Here is a 12,967-nt window from a genome sequence, read left to right as displayed (position 1 = left end):
TCAGAAATTCGCCTGCTTCTGCCTCCCAAGTGCTGGGATTAAAGGCGTGCGCCACCACGCCCGGCCTTAACCAACTTATTATTACATTTCTCCGGTTTTTTTGTTTTGTTTTTTCCGTAGACCAAGTCTCGATTTTTATTACTTAAAAAAGCTGCACAGTTCTTTTGCTTTCTGACTCTGTGCTTGTGCCTTCAACACTTTCACAATGATTTTCTGCTCCTCAATAAGGAAAGCCCGCTTGATCCTGTCACGGACACACGTGGCGCACATGGAGACACCATAGGCTCTGCGGACGTGTTTCTTTGTCTTAGACATCTCATAAGGACTTTGGGTCTCACAGCACGAACCCCTCAAAGTCTGCCTGGGCACAGGCCACATGCGGATTTAGGTGCTTTCCCAACCTTCTTAGTGTAAAGGTAAACAATCCTGTTGCCAGGGGTTCGAGACAGCCTAGTTTTGTTAGAGGCTGTATTGTAGGAAAGCCTACGATGGTATGTCAAATGCTGGACCATCCTGAGCGCCTCTAAGCACCGTCCCTGGAAGCTTATTATTACATTCTTTTTTTTCTTTAAAGATTTTAAAGATTTATTCAATGTATATGAGTATGCTGTTTGTCTTCAGACACACCAGAAGAAGGCATCAGATCCCATTACAGATGGTTGTGAACCACCAGGTGGTTGCTAGTAATTGAACTCAGGACCTCTGGAAGAGCAGTCAGTGCTTTTAACCTCTGAGCCATCTCTCTAGCTCCCTTATTATTACATTCCAAGATTGACTTCAAAGTTCGAATCTTGTGTTTGCCTTCTGAGTGCTGGGATTACAGTTGTGTACCACCACACCTGGCTTCTATTTTCAGTACCCACGTGTAGCCAGCAACTGTCTGTAACTCCAGTTCCAGGGATCTAATGCCCTCTTCTAGCTTCTGCAACCATTGCATGCACACAGGGCACAGACATACACGCAAGCAAATGTAAACTATAACTATATAACTATACAACTATATAAACTCAAGTTTTTTTTTAAATCTCAAAAAAAAAATATTTAACTTGGCAATAGAATTAATAATGATCATGTAAAACCTTGCCTGTGAGCATGGAGGTGCTCTTATCTATCTAAGAAGACCCAGAATCACAGTCACATTTCCATTTTGTATAACAATCTATCTAGTAGGGATGAACACCCTTGTTTTTTGTCTGTCTGTCTGTCTGTTTGTTTGTTTTGAGGTGGGGGTTCTCTGTATCCCTGGCTGTCATGGGACTCATTCTGTAGACCAGACTAGGTTCAAACTTACAGAGATCCAGCTACCTCTGCCTCCTGAGTGCTGGAATTAAAGGTGTGTGCCACTACACCTAGCTATATATAATTGAGTGGTAGAACTCTTGTTTAACGTACATAAATCCTTGAGCTCAATCTGAAACAAAACAAACACAGAAACAAACAGTTGTAACTTCTGCAGAAGTGGGGAGCCCTCCCACCCCTGGATTATGTTAAAGCATGATCTGAGAACTTGACATGAGTCACTGAAAAAGAAGGAGGAGAAGGAAGAGGAGGAGGAGGAAGAAGAGAAGAAGAAGAAGAAGAAGAAGAAGAAGAAGAAGAAGAAGAAGAAGAAGAAGAAGAAGAAGAAGAAGAAGAAGAAGAAGGAGAAGAAGAAGAAGAAGAAGAAAAGGAAAACTAAAAATTAACAGATTTTTTTGAGAAGCGAAAGTTCACTTTTAGGTTGCATAAGGACGTAAACGCTGTAGTCAGGGGAAAACACACACAGGAAACAAAACTACTTTTATTTCTTCGTGTTAAGAATAGACTACACTCTGGGCTACCGATATCATTTAAAGCTTTATACTTCTTAAAATAGAAGTAATCTGAGCTAGCACTCCTCGAAGGACAGAGGAAGGACACCTGAGAATCCATTCCTCTCCCAAAGCAGCAAGAACCCTGGCAAGTGTCAGCGTCGGATTTTCCAGAACTCTTGAAATTAACCCATTTTCAAAAGTAGAAGAAAAAATATGGCTTGGGGGAGCCAGGTATGGTGGAGCAGAGGATAGCCTGGTCTAAATAGAGAATTCTGGGCTAACTGGGACTACACAGGGAGACCCTATCAAGAAAATATTAGAGGCTGGACAATAGATGGCTTATCTCTGGCTCATCTACAATAGTGATTAAGAACAACTGGCTGCTCTTGCAGAGGACCTGGTTTAGTTCCCAGGACCCACATGGTGGCTCATAAACATCTATAATTCCAGTTCCAGGAAATCTAATGCCCTTTTCTTACCTCTGAGGGCATGAGGTATGCATGTGGTACACATACATACACGCCCTTGGGTTGGTAGTCCTGGGCTGTTTAAGAAAGCCAACTGAAGGCCCGGCAGTGGTGGTGCATGCCTTTAATCCCATCACTTGGGAGGTAAAGGCAGGGAGATTTCTGAGTTCAAGGCCAGCCTGGTCTACAGAGTGAGTTCCAGGACAAACCCTGTCTCGAAAAACAAAAAACAAAAACAAACAAAAAAAAGATTGAATTCTTGACTTTAGTTCCTACCCTTACTTCACTTTATGATGACAAATGGACTTTGTAAAATGAAATAAACCCTTTCCTCACCAAGTTGCTTTTGGTCATGATTTTTATCATAACTATAGAAAGCAACTGAGAGAGAAATTGGTACCAGGAATTTGTGCTATATACACACACACATCTACACAAAAAATTTCAAATCTTGAATAAAAAAGAAAGAAAGAAATATAGGCAAATCTCAGTAGGAACAGTGAACTGTGTGGCAGTTTTACTTGTTTCTTGTTTGTGTTTTAGAAGCTCAACTCCACAGTAGACCCTTTCAAAAAGCAAGTCTTAGTGCCATTGCTGTGATAACAATCTGGTAGCCACTAGAGGGAGCAGAATGGGTTTGGAGTCTCCCAATTGTCTATGGACAATTCGTACTCCTCACCCCACCTGCTGTTCCCTTTAAAAGTCCCATTCATTCTAGGTGCCATGGCCTGTGCGGGAAGTCCTTTCTTGATTGGTTGGACTTGGGAATTAAAAACCAGTCTGGGCAATATAGTGAGATCTCAAATAAAGAAAATTAAAAAAAAATAAATAAAATTAGTCATCATTCACAAGGCTAGTCTTTTTTTTATTTTTAGGATTTCTTTTAAGATTTATTTATGAGTACACTGTAGCTGTACAGATGGCTGTGAGCCATCATGTGGCTGCTGGGAATTGAACTCAGGACCTCTGCTGGCCCAGCTTGCTCACTTCGGCGAGCTACCACAGTTAGTGCTCTTAACTGTTGAGCACTCTCCCCAGCTTCTATGACTTGACCTTCTGAGACCTCAAAGCCCACCCCCATAGGAGCACACTTCCTCTAACAAGGCCACACCTCCTGTAGTGCCACTCCCTATGGGCCAAGTGTTAAAACACATGAGCCTAAGGGGACTGACCATTCCTATTCAAAACACTACAACATGTATGTGTACTACAGACCTGCAGTGTCCTCGGAGACCAGAAGAGGGTATAGGATACCCTGGAGCTGGAGTGAAAGACTGCTGTGAATTGACAAGAGGTCTCTAGGAATCCAACAGAGCCCTCTGCAGAGCAGCAGGTGATCTTAAGCACACACCATCCTTCTAGCGCCTTCATAACTCTTCACAACCATATTCATCCTTTGTGGCCATTCAGGTTGCCTTGGAGCCCAATCACCCTATCTTTTTCATCCCACAGAACAGAGACTCTAGAGCTAGACCTGGAGTGTGCACACCTATAATCCCAGCTCCTCAGGAAGCTGAAGCAGGGGAGCATAAGTCCAAGACCAGTCTGGGCTACAAAGAGAGTTCAAGACCAGCATGGGAAACTCAGTGAAACTCTTGTCTCAAAATGAACACTAAAAGGAGGGCTATGGATAGAGTTCAGTAGTGAGACCACAGATTCAATCTTCCATACCTGTGTGTGTATGTGTGTGTGTGTGTGTGTGTGTGCATGGATCACTAAGTGATTAAGAGCGTGTATTGCAGCCACTTGTGATGGTACACACCTTGGTCTCAGCACTCAGGATGAACAGGCAGGTGAATCTCTGGCTATCCTGGGCTATAGGGTAAATTCCAGGACAGAGAAACTCTGTCTTGAGAAAACAAACAAACAAGAAACCCAAGAGTATATATATTGCTCTTCCAAAGGATCCAAGTTTGATTGTTAGCATACCTATATTAGACTGTACACAAACACTTGTAACTCCAACTCCTGGGGATCTAAGTGGTCACACACACACACACACACACAAATACACACCTACAAACATCTGATTTCATCCAGGTTGTAAGGATGTGTCAGCTGGAAGCCTGAGTCATTTTTGTTCTCTCACTTTCCCTCATCCCCCAATATCCAGTTCTCCAAGCTGAGGGATATTATTCACTAATGACAGCCATACATTGCTCCATGGCAAAGATACACTGAAAAACTAGTCAGTGAGCAGTTCTGTCTTTGTGCAAACAGCATTGAATGCACTCTGGGTCAGTCACTCCAGGTGACATCTGGATGCAATCAAGAGATGCAAACACAGCTGGGTGGTGGTGGCACACACCCTTAATCCCAGCACTTGGGAGGCAGAGGCAGTCGGATTTCTGAGTTCGAGGCCAGTCTGGTCTACAGAGTGAGTTCCAGGACAGCCAGAGCTATACAGAGAAACCCTGTGTCGAAAAACCAAAAAAGAAGAAAGAAAGAAAAGAAAAGAAGGTCAAGTCGCTTTTTTTTCTTGCTATCTGTGGATCAAGATGTAGAACTCAGGGTCAGAGAGATGCCTCACCAGTTACCAGGACTGGCTGTTCCTTTAGAGGTGCTGAGTTCAATTCTCAGGAACCACATGGTGGCTCACAGTCATCTATAATGTGATTAGTGCCCTCTCCTGGCATGCAGGTGTACATGCAGACAGAGCACATGCACACATATTTGTGCACACATAATAATAGACATATTTTATATATAAAAATAAGTAATTAAAAAAAGTCACATAGAACTCTCAGCTCCTTTTCTTTTTCTTTTTTTAAAAGATTTATTTTATTTCATTTTTACGTGTATGAGTACACTGTAGCTGTACAGATGACTGTGTTCCATCATGTGTGTGGCTGCTGTTGATCTCAGGACCTCTGCTGGCCCCGCTCACTCCGGCCCAATTTTCTGCATCTGTCTTTAGGCACACCAGAAGAGGGCTTCCGATCTCATTATGGGTGGTTGTGAGCCACCATGTGGTTGCTGGGATCTGAACTCAGGACCTTCGGAAGAGCAGTCAGTGCTCTTACCCGCTGAGCCATCTTGCCAGCCCTCAGCTCCTTTTCCTTTACCATGTCTGCCTTCATGCTGCCATGTTTCTCACCATGATGATAATGGACTGAACCTGTGAAACTGTAAGCCAGCCCCAGTGTTTCCTTATAAGAGTTGCCATGGTCACAGTGTCTCTTCACAGCAATAGAAATCCTTACTAAGACACACACATTTAGATAAAGTACTCATAGAAGTAAAATAAAAATAAATAGCAAGTAGTGGCGGCACATATCTTTAATCCCAGCACTTGGGAGGTGGAGGTGGGTGGATCTCTGAGTTCAAGGCCAGCCTGGTCTACAGAGTGAGTTCCAGGATAGCCAGAGTTACATAGAGAAACCATATCTTGAAAACCTCAAATAATAATAATAATGATGATGATGATGTAAATGGTTAAGATATTGTTATTATCACTAAAGACAATTTAAGTTTTTTCTGTATCCCAGAGAAAAATCTGTCAACTTCTATCCATGTCCACTCTCAACATCAGTTGACAGAAGTCATGTAAGCCTATGCAGGATGCACCAGGCTTTTACATGTATATTTCTCAAAAAGGTTCTGGGAAGCCAATTACAATTTGGTAAGGTCTAGTGACTCCTGAGTGCTTTTAAAGAGGTGGATCTCTCACAGGGCCCTATTGGCATGGCCTTACAGCCTGGCTTCTTCTCAGCCAGCATATACTTACCTCTGTCAAGCTAGCCTTGTCCCAGGAACCACCCTGAGTACACTTCAGATTCCCTTAGGATGGGCAGTTGTCCAGAGGCCAGTGGTTGTGGAGTGTGTGAATCCTGGAGTGAGCAACTCAACAAGAGGAAAGAGGCTGGAGGGATGGTGCTTCAGCAGCTATGAGCACTTCCTACTTTCCCACAGGGCTAGAGTTTGGTCCCTAGCACTCAGTTAGCGTGGCTCACAATCACCTGTAACTCCAGCTCTGGTGGATCCCATGCCCTCTCTGACCATCATGGACATCTGTATACACATGGCACATGCATATAAGTAAAAATAAAAAAATTAAAGTGAAGATATTAATGAGAACAGCAAAGACTAGACTGAATGACTAATGGGAGTCTGGAACAAGGTAGAGTTAACCAGAGAAGGAAAAACACAAGTGCTGAATGGGGATACTTTATTCTGTGCTTATCAAAGCTTCTATGCTGGCTGTGGACAGAGACTGTGGGAACTGCCCAGGGTCTGATCTAGGGAGAGGCCAACTCGGATACCCCTATATGCACGCCTAGAACCTAAGGACATTCAGGTAAGATCTTCCAAGTGGAGAGAGGATGACAAGGACATATGGGGGACTTGGCAGGTTTGTGCTAAGAAGGAATATATCTCTCAGTCAAAATCCAAACCTTTAAAAACTTCCCACATTATATTATTGAATGAATAACTGATTGGTTGTGTTTGTGTATGTATGTATGTATGTATGTATGTAGGTAGGTAGGTAGGTAGGTAGGTATGTATAAGTGTATGTGGGGATTCAGCTCTTTACTGCTACCACATGGGTTCCAGGGATTGAACTCAGGTCATTAGATTTGGTGGCAAGTGTCTTAACATGCTAATTCATGTTAATTCATAACATGCTAATTCATGTTAACTCATAACATGCTAGTTCCAAGAGATTTTTATACTGTCCTTCAGTCCGTTAGGTCATTATTTTTTGGGGGTAGGGACATGACAAATTCTCACTATGTATCACAGATTGACCTAAACCCCACAACCCTTCCCCCTCCCTGCTCCTCCATGTACTGTGATTGCAGGCATGTATCACTAATCGCAGCTGAGTTTGTTTAGTATGTGTTTCCTTCTGAGAGGTTAGGTTGGGTCTGGTGCTTTTGCTGCAGATGCGGGTGTCAGGATGGGGTGCAGGGCAGAAGGGCTTTTGGAGAACAGGGAAAGAAAAGACTGAGGAAGCAAAGCTTTCCAAAGCAGCACTCTTTCTTGTGTACCCTCTCACCACACCATCCTGCGGCCTATGTCACTTGATCCTCCTGCCAGTCTGGAGAACTCAGCAGGGCTGGGTCATCACCTCCCTCAGGGCTAACAGGATTTCTAGGCTGACACGATGACCCAGCTGATACAGAGTGGAGTGCCGAGAACCTCCTGTGACAGGATGAAGGATTTGTGTGACCCCGGCCCTTTTCAAAGTAGCAAGCGGCAGGGACCTGAACTATTTAACTGCATGCCATAAGGTCTGCAAAGAAGATGAGAGCATGGAGCATCCTTCCCATCTCCTCTAGCTTGGGAAGCTCTGTTCCTTTTATAAACCTCCCATGCCATGGGACCATGGGGGTAAGAGAGCCTTCTTGCTGACCTCTATTCCAGCTTCAGGGAGCCTCAGGACCTGAATGCTGAAGGAGCAGGGACAGAGAGCCTTTCACTATAGGGAGAGAGAGTCTGAGTCAGGGAATAAATGAAACACCCCCTCTAGTCTAGTCTAACTTTAGCTCCCTCTGCACAGATAGAAAGACATGGCCTGGAAACAGACACCACTCTTGCTTTTGGTCTACATGGTCACAACATGAAGTGCCCGGGACAGAACAGACCTGTTCGACATTTGCATGGATGCCAAGCACCATAAGACAAAGCTGGGCCCCAAGGACAAGCTGCATGACCAGGTTCTGCTGGAGTGTGGTTCTGATGGGAGGGTGATAGAAGGCAGGGTGGGTGTGGTGAGCAGCCACACACCCCCGCACCCTGAGCTCTTGTTGTCAGAGATGACTTGGTGGAAAGTAGTGAGGTGATTTTCTGAGGGCTTTCTCCAGAAGAGGACACAATGATGGCAATGAAGCAGTTGGTCATTAGAAGCCTCTAATTAGAGGCCACATGAGGCCATGTGATGATAATCGCTCTAGCTCTCAAATAAGGGCCTATGGAAGCACAGGGACTCACTCTCAGAGGTTAGACAGGACCTACTTTTTTTTTTTTTTTTTTGCAAGCATTGGTGTTTTGCCTACATATGTGTTGGATCCTCTAAAACTGGAGTTACAGACAGTTGTGAGCTGTCATGTGGGTGCTGGGAATTGAACCCAGGAGTAGCCAGTGCTTTTAACCACTAAGCCATCTCTCCAGCCTCCAACATGACTAGCTTTTATGGTAGGGTTCAGGTAGGATTATGGACAGATCCTTTAGAAACCTGAGGGTGAAAGACCACCGAAGAGGTGGTTTGTACTCTCAATTCCTCAGAGTGCCAAATGCAGAAATAACCTCTACAAATAACCAGAGTGAGGACTGCAGTTCATACAGTCTATAAAGCATTTATGCCAACAGACAGAAGCTCAATGTAGCCTTTTTGTGACAAATATGTTTAGATCCTCTTTTATGTTCTGGAAAAAAAATCAAAGGTCAAAAACCAAAACTTGGCCAGATGAGGTGGCACATACCTTCAAATCCAACACTCAGGAAGCAGGGGCAAGATCTCTGTGCTCAAAGCCAGCCCAGTCTACAAATTGAGTTCCAGACCAGCCAGGGGTACAGAGTGAGATCTTGCCTCAAAAACAAGCAAGCAACAAAACAAAACAAAATCTATTTGTAATTATTTATTTCATTGTATAACAGTTCATTTTATTACTGATTGCTATATCTATCCCATATCATATATATATTGATATATAGTATTGAACATAGATGGCTTAGCAGTTAAGAGCATGTACTGCTGTTGCAGAAGACCTGAGTTCAGTTCCCAGTATGCACACGGCAGCTCATAATTACCTATAACTCCAGGTCTAGAAGAGGTGATACCCTCTTCTGGTTTGTATGTACATATAGGTAGGCACATACATATATTTTTTAAAATAGTAAAAAAATAAAAATAAGAACACAGAATATGACATTTGACCTTTATTACATGTATTTATCTATCTGTATATGTGTGACATACACATGCTTAATCATGTGAGCATGCATATGTGTCATATAGCACATTTGTGGAGGTCAGAGGACAACTTTCAGGAGTCAGTTTTTTCTACCATGCAGGTCCTGGGTATTGAACTCAGGTCATCAGGCTTGATGGCCAGTCTCATTCTTCACTCACTGAGCCATCTTGTTGGCCTGGTTGTTGTTTTTTTTTTTTTTTGGTTGTTGTTGTTGTTGTTTTGTTTGTGAACAATGAAGCCAGTGGTGGTGTACACCTTTTATCCTAGCACTCATAAAGCAGAGGCAGGTGGATTTCTAAGTTTGAGGCCAGCTTGGTATACAGAGTGAGTTCCAGGACAGATAGCCAGGGCTACACAGAGAAGCCCTGTCTCAATAAAATAAAATAAAATAAAATAATAAATGAACAAATGAAAAGATTGGAACCCCCAGTAGCCAGGCTATCAGGCTGGTGTTGAACTACAGGGAGTCAGCAGAAGCGGGCGGATTTCTGAGTTCGAGGCCAGCATGTTCTACAGAGTGAGTTCCAGGACAGCCAAGGCTATACAGAGAAACCCTGTCTCGAAAAACCAAAAAAAAAAAAAAAAAAAAAAAAAAAAAAAAAAAGATTTATTTATTCAATTGATGTATATGAGTACATTGTAGCTCTCTTCAGACACACCAGAAAGGGCATTGGATCTTATTATATAGATGGTTGTGAGCCACCATGTGGTTGCCCCATTTTGGAAATGTTTTGAAAATAAAAGTTTATTTCTTTGTTCTTTTTTTAAAAGATTTATTTATTATAATTGAGTACACTATAGCTGTCTTCAGACCACTAGAAGAGGGAGTCAGATTTCATTACGGGTGATTGTGAGCCACCATGTGGTTACCGGGATTTGAACTCTCAACCTTCAGCAGAGCAGTGGGTGCTCTTACCCACTGAGCCATCTCACCAGCCCTTTCTTTCTTTTCTTTTCTTTTCTTTTCTTTTTTTTTTTTTTTGAGATAGAGTCTTATATAGCCCAAGCTGGCTTTGAATTCAGGATGTGACTGAGAGTGACCTCCTGTTTCTCTTGCCTCTACTTTTTCCCCAGTGCTGGTTTTGTGCATGTGCTACCATGGTGGGGTATGTTTCACTTGTTTTTGAGATAGAGTCTTATCTATGTTGTCTAGGCTGGTCTTGAATTCATGATCTTTCTCCATCTTCAGCCTCCTGAATTCTGGGATTACAAGGCATGTTGCTAACATGCCCAGCTGAAAAGAGTTTTTATAAAGTGTGAGATGCTTCATAAATGAGCTATTATCCCAAAGACAAGGCTCCTCTAGCTTCTTTCTTATACTGTGATGATTATATCTCTCTAGAGATGGGACACCTGGGGGTCTAGGATAGAGGAGCCTTTGTGGTAAGTGTTCAGAGAAGTCTGTCTGAGGCAGGGAAGAAGTGAGGACCAGGTGAAGCAAGGCTGGAAGGCAACAGGACAGAGTAGGGTAGAGGGACTCAGCCCTGTGTCTTTCCCAACTAGTGTAGTCCATGGAAGAGAAATGTCTGTTGTTCAGTCAACATCAGCCAGAAGATACACAAGGACAACTCCTATCTGTACAACTTCAACTGGGATCACTGAAGCAAGATGAAGCCTGCCTACAAGCATCACTCCATCCAGGACACCCTGCCTGTATGAGTGCTCCTCCAACCTTGGACTTTGGATCCAGCAGGTATGGGTGCTTCCCTCACACACTTCAGAAGGGGTAACCTTGGGCTCAGTCTCTTTACAGCTCTAGCTGCCAACATTTCCTTTATCTAGGTGGATCAGAGCTGGCGTAAAGAACGTTTCCTGAGCCGGGCGGTGGTGGCGCACGCCTTTAATCCCAGCACTTGGGAGGCAGAGGCAGGTGGATCTCCGAGTTCGAGGCCAGCCTGGTCTACAAAGTGAGTTCCAGGACAGCCAGGGCTACACAGAGAAACCCTGTCTTGAAAAACCCAAAAAAAAAAAAAAGAACGTTTCCTGGATGTGCCCTTATGCAAAGAGGACTGTCAGGAGTGGTGGGAAGCCTGTCGGACCTCCTTTACCTGCAAGAGAAACTGGAATAAAGGCTGGGACTGGACCTCAGGGTAGCGAGATGAAGGTAGGGTTTGGAAAGGGGGAGATTAAAGATTTCTGGGGTGACCAGAGGTGAGTTTTGACCCTAGGCTTAAATGTCTGTGCCCATTTTGATTCTGCCTGCAGGCATTAACAAGTGCCCAAACACAGCACCCTGCCGTACATTTCAGTACTACTTCCTGACACCAGCCAGCCTTTGTGAGGGTCTCTGGAGTCACTCCTACAAGGTTAGCAACTACAGCAGAGGGAGTGGCCGAGGCATCCAGTTGTGGTTTGACTCAACCCTGGGCAATCCCAATGAGGAAGTGGTGAAGTTCTATGCTTCCTTTATGACATCTGGGACTGTGTCCCATGCAGTAGTTCTTCTTGTGCCCCCAGCCTGGCCCCAGTGCTGTCATTATGGCTCCCTGGCTGAGGCCAGTCTTTTCTCTAGATTTCTCCTCTATCTACCCTCGGTCACGGTTCAACTCTTCAAAGAATAAGGAAGTCTTGAGCTGGCTTCCACGCCTCTCCTCTGCCATCCAGTTCCTGATCCATGTTGGGGGTTGGGGTTTCTACAACAGTCATTTTCAATAAATCTGTGAAACATCTGGGCCTAATGAATTATCGCCCCCGTGAGTTTGTGAGTGGGTGGGGACAGATCCTTTGCAGTCAGAGCAAACAGTGTTTGAATCCCCACCGTCACTATAGAAATGTTCGTTATAAGTTCCCTCATCCTAGTAGGTGGATGGACCAAGTGTCTATGCTTCAGTAGTCTGGAAGAATCTAGCTGCTTCTGGGGTCTCAAATAACAGGATGATCCAGGATTTTTTATTTATATCATTCTCAAACATTATCCCATCATGGGCTGAGACTAACTCAGTTGGAAGAGTGCTTATCTAGCATTCAAGAAGCCCTAAGTGGTGGCACAGGCCTGTAATCCCAGCACTAAGGAGAAGGAGGCAGGAGGAGTAGAATTCAGTGTCATCTTTGGTTACCTGGAGAGTTTGAGTGTAAGATGGGATGTAAGACACAGTCTCCAACGGGGGAAAAAAATCTCTGGGGGCTGGAGAGATGGCTCAGCAGTTAACAGCACTGACTGCTCTTCCAGAGGTCCTGAGTTCAATTCTCAGCAACCACATGGTGGTTCACAACCATCTGTGATGGAATCTGATGTCTTCTTCTGGTGTGTCTGAGGATAGCTACAGTGTACTCATATACATTAAATAAATAAATAAAATAAAATAATAAAAAAAAACCCACATCCTCTGTTCTCATCATGTGTCTGGTTAGCTCTGTTCTCAGCTTACAAAGAGGAAAATGGAAATGGGAATACAGCAAAGATTCTGGAGAAAGAGGTAAAAATTCACACTGCCCACCATGATATAGATTGACTGGGCTTGAGTCCCTTGGATGAGGATAGTCCATCAGGAAGACAATCTGGAGGATACAGAAGAAACAAAAGCTTGCATTTCGCCCAGCGCTGTATCCTACTGATGAGGCCGAAGGTTAGAAACCATTAGCGGCTTCCCAGAGGCAGAAGCATCCTCTGTCCTTCCGCTAAACTGTATTTGGGTTTATTCTGAGTGTGTGCATGGGTGTGTGTGGGCTGCATGGATGACTTGACACAGGTGTGGAAGTCAGAGGACAACATGCAGGAACTCTCTCCTCCCACCATGTGGGTCCCTGGGATTCAACTCAAAGTCTTCAGACTTGGCAAAAGCACTTTTAC

General features: G+C 44.0%; 2 pseudogenes; one reads left to right on the top strand and one right to left on the bottom strand.

Moving 5' to 3' along the window:
- Window positions 1-138: 138 nt before the first annotated feature.
- On the bottom strand, window positions 139-527 carry LOC116101302 (annotated as a pseudogene).
- A 7,246-nt stretch (window positions 528-7,773) lies between these two features.
- Window positions 7,774-11,861, top strand: LOC116100666 (annotated as a pseudogene).
- Window positions 11,862-12,967: the final 1,106 nt, after the last annotated feature.

Source organism: Mastomys coucha, unplaced genomic scaffold (genome assembly GCF_008632895.1).
Source record: "Mastomys coucha isolate ucsf_1 unplaced genomic scaffold, UCSF_Mcou_1 pScaffold21, whole genome shotgun sequence".
Lineage (NCBI taxonomy): Eukaryota > Metazoa > Chordata > Mammalia > Rodentia > Muridae > Mastomys > Mastomys coucha.
Note: the sequence above shows the minus strand (reverse complement) of the source record. Positions and strands in the feature narration are given on the sequence as shown.